At 45.7% G+C, this 9,189-nt stretch overlaps 1 protein-coding gene across 1 annotated transcript in view; it reads left to right on the top strand.

The window, feature by feature from the left end:
* Window positions 1–3,036: 3,036 nt before the first annotated feature.
* The window catches only part of T265_00359 (hypothetical protein), a gene marked incomplete at both ends in the record, with an annotated part of 77,445 nt that continues 71,292 nt past the window's right edge, over window positions 3,037–9,189 (top strand). The window contains one exon of the mRNA XM_009164104.1: window positions 3,037–3,081. The remainder of the gene's footprint in view (window positions 3,082–9,189) is intronic.

Genomic DNA, 9,189 nt, shown 5'->3' with positions numbered 1-9,189 from the left:
GAATACGTTCCACCTTAACAAAAAAGGTTGACAGACAATCATCAAATAGAGTTTGCTCTTGGATGAGCACAAAAATGATTTGCCGTACTGATCGTATCATTCGCTCCCACATTCCTCCTCGATGGCTAGCAAGCGGGGGGTAAAATGCCACTGAATACCTCGAGCCAATAGTCGGTTGTTGATTTTCGCTTGGTCCCAAAGCGATACGTGCGCCCTGAGTTCCTTAACGGCACCAACGAAGTCGGATCCGTTATCGGTGTAAATATCCGAAGGTCTCCCTCTTCGACCAACGAACTTCATTAAGGCCAAAATAAAGGAATCGGCAGTCCAAGAATGCGCCACTTCGAGGTGAATCGATCGGGTAGCCATGCACGAAAAGATGCAGCCGTACCACTTTTCCATGCTGCGACAACGCTTTACCAGAAATGGTCCAAAGTAATCAACACCCACAACCTCGAAATATTTTTTACCCTTTTCAGATCGCACCGGGGGTAACGGAACCATCATCTGCTGACATATGTTCCTTGACCGCTTTCTGCATTGAATACCCCTATGGAGGACGCGCTTCACCGCCTGACTCCCATGAACTATCCAAACGTTTTGCCTGATAACGCCAAGTACATGAGAGGCGCCAGAATGCCGTTCTGCCTCACGATAGTGCCGAATGAGTAGATCAGTGACCGGGTGTTTATTGGGGAACATAGGCGGGTGCTTCAGAGATAATGCATAACCGGAATGGTGTAGCCGTCCACCAACGCAGAGAATACCGTCCGGAAGGATGGGACACAGAATACGCAGTGCTGAGACCCTAGTCGGCTCGAACTGAGTGTCCGCTTTTAAACGAGTTAACTCATCACTGTATAGTTCTGCTTGAACCTGACGGATAAAGCCCACCCGAGCTTCTGTCAATTCTTACACTTGTAGGTAACCTACAAACGGCATGACGATAGACCTTTCAAACTTGTGCATCGTTCGGCGGGCGCGTTCATATCCTTCTGCAGGCTGAAGCATGAGGCAATCTCCGATAGCCTCTCTGGCTTCACCGGAGCACGCGTTTACCAATTGTACGAGCTTCCTTCCCTCGTCTTGGGTCCTGCTTTCGATTTAAAGCTCGAATTGACGCATAAACCTCTAATAGCTCCTGGGTTGACCATCAAACTGCATAAGGCCGATTTTAGGCAACACCAGGCCTTCTATAATGCATTCCAGATGAAGGAAGTCACCTAATCCATCATGCTGTAGTTCTCCTACTCCGAGAATATGCCGATTTTCAGAGTTCAGTGGCGTTACAATCTTTCTGCAATATTCAACATAGCTTTTGATCCGACTTTTTGAGGACTCTGAAAAACCGGAATGGTTGCAATGCTCTAAGCCGTCTTCGCTTCCAGCCAACGAAGCTTCGGGCTCAGCCAACTCCACCTCGGCTTTAGCCTTCAGGAGTTGGTTTTATGGTTAGTTTTCATTGCCTCTGACACAAGCTCGAGTTCCTCTTTAAGTTGTCTCTCTTTAAGCTGTGCTAACAATAAAGCAGCCTTGGACCCCGAATTCCCCAAACTAATCTTAGAAGCTATACTAGCCCTAGAGCTCATCGCTGAAAACGAACCGTGTCCGACTTGCCTGACTTTCTTCTCAAATTCTTCTCGTTTTGGATTGACCGATATTGACCTGGTGATTGGCATCCAGAGAACCACGCTTGTCAACGTTGAGTACTGTAACGACTGTTTCGAATTCTTGAGCAACAAGCACCAAGGTTAGCAACCAAACCGGCAAAACTCCGAACAAATGGCTACGCAAATGTGCTGTACCATAAAATTGAAAGTAGTTACACGGAATACAAAAGTACAAACCTCAACGGTTTTCGAAAAACGGTGAGGTACTCCAAAAGGCAAGCAAAGCCGATATGGATCAACAGTCAACGCGTGACCGAAACCGCGTCTCAAGCTCATGAATTACAACAATATATAGCTGCCCAAGGATTTTGTACAAACCTGTCAACATGGCTAGACTTGCCAGGCGAGTGATTGCCTCCTGGTAAAGAAACTAGGTGTCCACGGGCTACATTCAAATGAATCTGATGCCATCTGTAACGAAGTTGATGGAGGAAGTGGTCCTTGGCAAATTATTATTGCGTTAACTGCCTATCAGCCTGAGTTCGTTGGTAAAAGTTGGGGCCTCGTAAAATAGCTGTTTTCTCCGTGGGGATACTAAGCCAAGTTTACAAGGCAAGGTGGCAGTAGATATCTGCCGTTTCCCGATCTCCGAGGAGATACTTACTGTTTTTCCTATGAGGCCATTCATGTTCGATCAACAGACTGGTACTCCCCTCTAGACTGCACCTGGATAAATTCCTAGTGAAAAGATGGCCCACTTACAAACCGGTGATGCTTTTAGAGACTTCATTGTTCTTCTTCCGGTCTTCCTTGCTGTTTTTACTCATAAAAGACCTGGTGCGGACGGGTTATTTGCCCTGCCACATGATTGCTGCAATGGAAATAGCGCACTCAACAGGCAACTACCCAGCAAGTTCCTGATCTAGTCTACGCAAGGAACAAAGCGCGAAAATTCCTGTTGATAACACTTCAATTGAACTTTGGTATGAATGCAATTTCTTGCTTGCTAAAGAAAGAGATTCTACCCCAGATATGCTGCAGAGTTCTTTGACCCAAAGAAGGATATCGCATGCGATTACAGAGCCCAACATTAGGTGGCACTGTATTTTGCGTTCACTCTTGGTTAGGAAGTCAAGGAGCTGTCTGTATGGCGTATCGCCTTGTGTCCAGAAATGTGGACGAATTTATGAAACGTCCTTGGCATCCTTCGGATTTCCTGACTCTGATTACCCCAGTTGATTCCGGGCTAGCGTCTGAACATCTTATTCGTTGGAATCACAAACCACTCAGTCAAGGTGGGCTTATTTTTGAATGTCTGCGATACCTCGATAGTCTGTCAGGTTTTCGTCAAATGTTCGATCTTTGCGGGAGGTATGTGCACCGTTTTCCGCTAGTCTATTGCGAAAATGATTTTTAAGGAATGCACGGAGCATAATTAACTACTTCATTCTGTACGAACGTGCTGGTCCCGGTGAGTTCATATTCTTAACCAGGTGGTGCGTTACGCAGGAATATATGCTACTCTGGTTTTCTGTTTCATAAAATATCAATTAATGAGATAGTTTTCAGGGTTGACCCTACAATTTCTTCCGATATGACTGGATTTTTAGCAAATGCAGTGTTTTGCGGTGTTAAATAAATCACTCGGAGGACGGCCCGCGCTATATCATCTGATACCTAACTACATATCACATTTTGTCTTTGTTGAACACCACTTTTTGCGGGGAAGCTATTGGAGAGCTCACACGCTCGGAAGTGTGAATATAACGAACGGATCACGTTCACAAACTTCCGGGGCACCCCCTGTTGAGCAAATGAGGTAACAGCAGAAATCGGCTGACAATCCGATACACCATTGAAGTCAATGAACGCCTGAATATCACTATTACCACAACTTCTCGATTTTCCACTTTTGTGGCCGGCGAGTAGTTCATGAAAAGCTCCGTAGGAGTTTAATAACAAATGTAACCTTTGGTTGATGTACACTGCAACAGCGTTTTTAGGTATTGGAGGCATTTGCACTCCTACTTTGCCTAAAGTGTCACGTTTTCGAAAATATGATTCCCGGCGACTTACACGGCTTATGCATGCATGTGTTGCGGGTGTTGTCGACACAAATTAGTGATACCTAAAGCGCCGCACAACGACGAAAATGAGGTATTTATTGCACAGGTGAAGTTTGAAAGCGGAGAAATAACGAGAAATTTTCTTAGTTTGTGGTGTTACTACAGCCGGAATGCCTAGATTGTGGGTACGTATGGCGGTACTGCGCCAGTGCCTGGAGTGTGAAGGTCTGGTCGCCTCGGTCTCTACCCGGTTGAAATCTCGCTTGATGCTCTCGGGTCAAGGATTCGCGTGCTGTCGTAAGGCGACGAACAATCAGCATCACCAGAAGCCTTGTTATAACAAAAGTCAAACTAAATATCCTTACGGTTACAACATTTACTGCGAGCAGCTTTAATGAAAATTGGCACTAATATCAATTTACCCCGGTTGATTGGGACGGTCTCTTTCTCCCAGATAGTCGCAAATAAGCTAGACAGGCACTGGCTGAGGAATTCGCCTCTATTCTTGGACAGAGCAGTTGGATTATGGTCAGGACTAGGAGCACAGTGACACTGGATCAGAGGTATACACTGGAACAGTCCTGAGGCTAAAAAGGGCTCCATATTCAAAGCCTACTATCATAGCGCCCAGACCTAGACAGGGTGATGATAAGGTTCCTGGATAAAAATCTTTCGCTCAAATGCCTAAATGCGATTATGTCTTACCACTATTATCTACGGATATGAGCACTGTATCCCATAACCATGGCACCGCAGCAAAACAACTCGCTACACAATACTTATAAGTCTACGATAAGAAAGTGAAGTATCGGGTGAGCCGACCAAACTATTGGGCTTAGTCCAAATTCTCCGTCAGGCCCCGATGTCATATTTTCAACTCTCTCCAGGAGTAGTGCCGATTGGAAACATAAACTTGCGGAACAAGAATGAGACACCATAGAACTCACTTTCTGAATTAGGAAGTCCAGAGTAGCATTCTCCAACCAACATTTTCGGCACCGACGTAACATCAGCTTGACTGTCAGAGACAGTGTACGGTGTTGCGATCCTACCTGTTCTACTTTGTGGATCAGGGATGTAGCCGCTGCGTGTGACAGATCTTTGGAGACCCAGTGTTTAACCGTCGGTGTCCACAAAGCGTTGCGCGTGTGAGGTGGGAATATCAAACCAGAGATCAGCTGGTCGCACTCAACAGGTTGTGCTGATCAGGTCATCTAGTTTGTATATCGGAGGATTGTTTTTATCATTGAGCTCTCCTCGCCTAGTTTTGTATCGACCCAGGGGCGGTTATAAATATAGGTAATCGTTCAGCAGCAACACCCTTTCGGTGTCTACGTTCCATGCCACTCGAACTAAGCACGAGGGCTGGGATACTGCCGGGTTGCCCAAGCCTAGACAGAAGTCTGGATTCAGAGGTTGGGTTCGAACCACGGATCACTCTTTAAGTAAATTCACGCCCTAACCACTGGGTCATCTCGACCCAGGGGCGAGTAGCCTATGATGGTCACGAAGCATGCAAGCCCTTACCAAACAACTCAGTTGTATTAGTGGAAGATGTCCCCCTCCAATTGGGAGTGGCGGGACGAGACAAACAGAATAGCTATGGACCCTGACAGATATGGCGGTCTTGCACTGGAGCTACCGCATTCATTGCGTAGCTCTCACTCCATGCCATACAAGACAAACCGAACCAGTGAGTGTCCTTGAATTGATTGAGCTGTCTCCTACAATGGGGGCTCTCATTCCATTATCCTTCTTATTCCCGGTAAACGAAGCTGTAGCAGTTGGAACCACTGCACTTCGCTACACGTTTTTTTTTGCTGGAAAGCTGAATTGAACTGATTGAAGACACGTCAACCTAAACACCTTTCTGTTTGTCTGGGAGCCTCTGTAAGGTCTTTCGGTCGAACAGTTAAGCCCACCCTACAAGTACGTTCGCAAATGATTAGTGTCTTTTCCGGGAGTTCTTGTCCTTTATTCAAAATCTGTTGTCATGTAGACGGGTTGAAATGCTTTATGCTGGTGAACGCTTAAAAGTTATATATCTCAATTAAGCTTTTGACAGATTACTTCAAGAATGACTTCTGCTAAACCTTCTGTGTGTGGGGCTGGATAACCAACTTCCTGGAAGATTGCGTCTTAGTCGTCCGAGTGAGCAGCGTTTTTTTCCAAATCAGTGGTGATGCCTGGTGGAGTCCCTTCAGGTTTGACACTTGTATCTGAGCTTGCTCGTGATGCTTGATCTTGGTTGCACACCGTATGCAAATGGTATGTAAATCTGGTCCTATGTATCTGCTTTTGAGGAAGACGATAAGTTTAAGAGGGCTCTTGGTTCACTCTCTGAATGCTGTATCAAATGGAGACTTTCCTCTTACCGTGACAAGTGCTTCGTTCTTCCGTTTGGCATCTGTCACGTTGGGACGGTGTTTAAAAACTCAACAAGGGAAAAGGGCCTAGGTATCGTAGTTTCTCCAGACCTCAAAGGCGTCCATGATAGTGGAAATGGTCGTTGCTGCTACCAGGATGCTCTGCTTAACTGGAATTTTTTAATTCGGCTCTTGTGCTCTTCAGGCTTCTGGTTGTCTCTCACGCACTTTCATCTGTTAATTATGGCTCCTTCGCCAGCTTCATGTTGACAATTTATGAATCCGACAGCTGAAGAGAGTTCAACGGTCTGATGTAAAAGCTGTCATGGGGCTCACGGCTCTGCTAAAGGCATCCCCAAAGAATGAGTTTGTTCTGACTTGACTGCCGCCGTTGCCGTGGGGAACGGTTTCTTGGGAGATTTTGGAGAAGAACTTAGCCACCTCACCATCAGTGTTAACGGTTCGACAAGATACCACACTCCGTAGCTGTTTAAGCTGCGTGAGTTGCACCTGAACTAAAAGCCACTATCCAATCAGATGGTCTCTCCAAAGTGATAGATACTACCCAGCCCAAGAAATATCCTTAAGACAATTGCATTCGTGCCTGAGCTATCACTCCCGTTGCTACAAAGAACCATCTCAGGGACACAATCAACGACGACGTAGCAATGTTCGGGACGCCTGCTTTTCGCTTCTCCGTGAATCTCCGCGAGAAATGTCGACCGATGGCCTCATGAATTGTTAGGAATCATCCAGGGCCATTAAGAACAAAGCAATTACGTTTTATCGCAGTGTTTGATTGCCCGGCAGTCTGACCATGCAGTTATAGTTAGATACGTCCGAAAACGTTGCGAAACATCCCATGTGGTCACCAATATGGATTGCTTGATTTGTTCGAAACACAGCTCTACCCAAAAACACGTGGCTGTGGTATACATTAGTCTAGACTGTGACCAACTCTTCCTCGTAGCTATATTTGTAAGTGTGACGCTGTTAAAAGGTTACGTTGATCCCTGTTCTCCAAAAAGGGACCCAGTACAGCAAAGTATACTACAGATGCAAGCACGTCTTATACATCCGACATTTAAGATGGGCGGTTCACCATGTAGCATTGGGAGTCTCTAGTTGCTGTCTTTGTTTATATAACAGTTGGTACTGCCCACGTTTCTGAAAAAATCTAAGCACTACTACCACAACGAATTCCAGCGGACTATCTCAGAACAAAGGATATCCGATTTCTATTTTAATTTGGATGCCTCCACATCCCAACGAACAAATGACTTAGGATACGGGACAATCGATGAGGTGAAAACAGTGCGAGCGAAATTCGCTCCAAAATCACACAAAGCACAGAACAGTGACATAATGAACGATTCAAATCATGGAGACGCCATACTGACAGAAAGTTCTACAGGAAGACGCCTAGGTTGTTAATGTGTCAAATTATTGGTACCTCGGGTGGGTTTATTGGTTGTTGATCAGGTGGCTGTTAGTTTGTTTACCCAGCCTGGTGATTTACTTGCAAACGTCTCGTCACCATGTGAGTAGACAACATCATTGCGCAGTTTGGTGCGAAGTCGCTTGGCGAAGCTGGATGTTAATCTTCGTTTGGGCAAGTCGGTGGTGTGTTCCACACTGCTCCCGCATCACTTGTTTGATGGACGTTTTGCGGACATCTCCGACGTATTGCAACGTAGTCGACGTGGAAGTGGCTTGTGCGGGAATGTCCATGTGGCGCTTTTCGAGGCGAAATCTCTAATTGGTGATGGCAAACGCGTAGATAGCAAGTCGGTCGGTATTGGCGTTCGAAATCCCAATACCAGCATCATAATAACCGTCATCATCCTCGTCATCATCGGGATTAGTACACCAGTGATAGATTCTGGTGCTTAACTGCCATAACTTGGTGCCATGACGAATGGGTGAGATGAACCAGGTGATTAGAGTGCGAATTTACTGACCGGAAGGTCCGTGATTCGAACCCGACCTCTGCCTCTCGACTTTCCTTATCTAGGCTTGGGCGACCTGGCAGTATCCCGGCTCTCGTGTCCTTCGTGTGGCATGGCAAATAAGCACCGAAAGGATGCTACAGCTGAACGATTATTTACTATTATTAATACCATGACGCATGATGACACTTGGCCACAATTATCTGGACCAATACGTGCATTGCATCCTTCCAGCAAACGAGTGTTATCAGTTCTCGGGACTGAGGGGAGCAGAGTAACAATTTCACTACAGAACTCTTCTCTTTATTCACAGCTCCGGGCTGTCAGTCTCAGCTTCAGTGAAGCAAGACGTAGATTTATTGCGCAGGGTTCTGAGTCGAGTTTTCTCTTGTAGAGGCCGGACAGGAAAAAACCAATACTGTGACCCGGTTTTTATTTTATTGGGTTGGCGATCCAGTGGAATTTATATCAGGAACCAACTTTTCGTACTCTCCTCTGTATTTGTTTCAGGGCCGCGACATCAATTCCGTTTTGTTGCATCGAAGACATTTTTGAAAATAGTCACTTGGTTCAAAAAAATCGTTCAGTTGTAGCACCCTTTCGGTGCCTAACTGCCATGCCACCAGAAGGAAGCACGACGGCTGGGATACTGCCAGGTTGCCTAAAAGCTTCCGAAACGGCTTTTTCTGTTCTAATAAGGGATATACTTAGCAGCCCATACTGGAAGTATCCAGTTTGGGTTGTGTGCACATGCAACATACCTAATTGTAAGTTCATTAAAACAATGGGTACAGTCCAAACTAGTGCCTAAAAAATCTAAGTTTGAGATAGCTATCAACACAAACGGAAAACCGGACAACATAAGCCAGGAGCTTTAATTGGCTAATCACATGGGGCTCCTGTAGGTAGGGTACAGTCTAGTGCCTAAAAAATCTAAGTTTGAGATAGCTATCAACACAAACGGAAAACCGGACAACATAAGCCAGGAGCTTTAATTGAATTGGCACATGGGGCTCCTGTAGGTCTTGTTGTTGGTACTCGCCCGGACGCCATTATATATATATATATATAATAGGGTGCTTTACTGTCTTTATTACAGCAAAACCGACTTAATCCCTCCAAAGCAACCATTCTCTATGGTGATTGCTTTAGGTCTCGTGAAATTCTCGTTCTTATCTTGGACTTGCATCGAGACTTC

This window comes from Opisthorchis viverrini, assembly GCF_000715545.1.
Source record: "Opisthorchis viverrini unplaced genomic scaffold opera_v5_3, whole genome shotgun sequence".
Classification (NCBI taxonomy): Eukaryota; Metazoa; Platyhelminthes; class Trematoda; order Opisthorchiida; family Opisthorchiidae; genus Opisthorchis; species Opisthorchis viverrini.
This window is presented reverse-complemented; position numbering and strand designations above follow the sequence as displayed.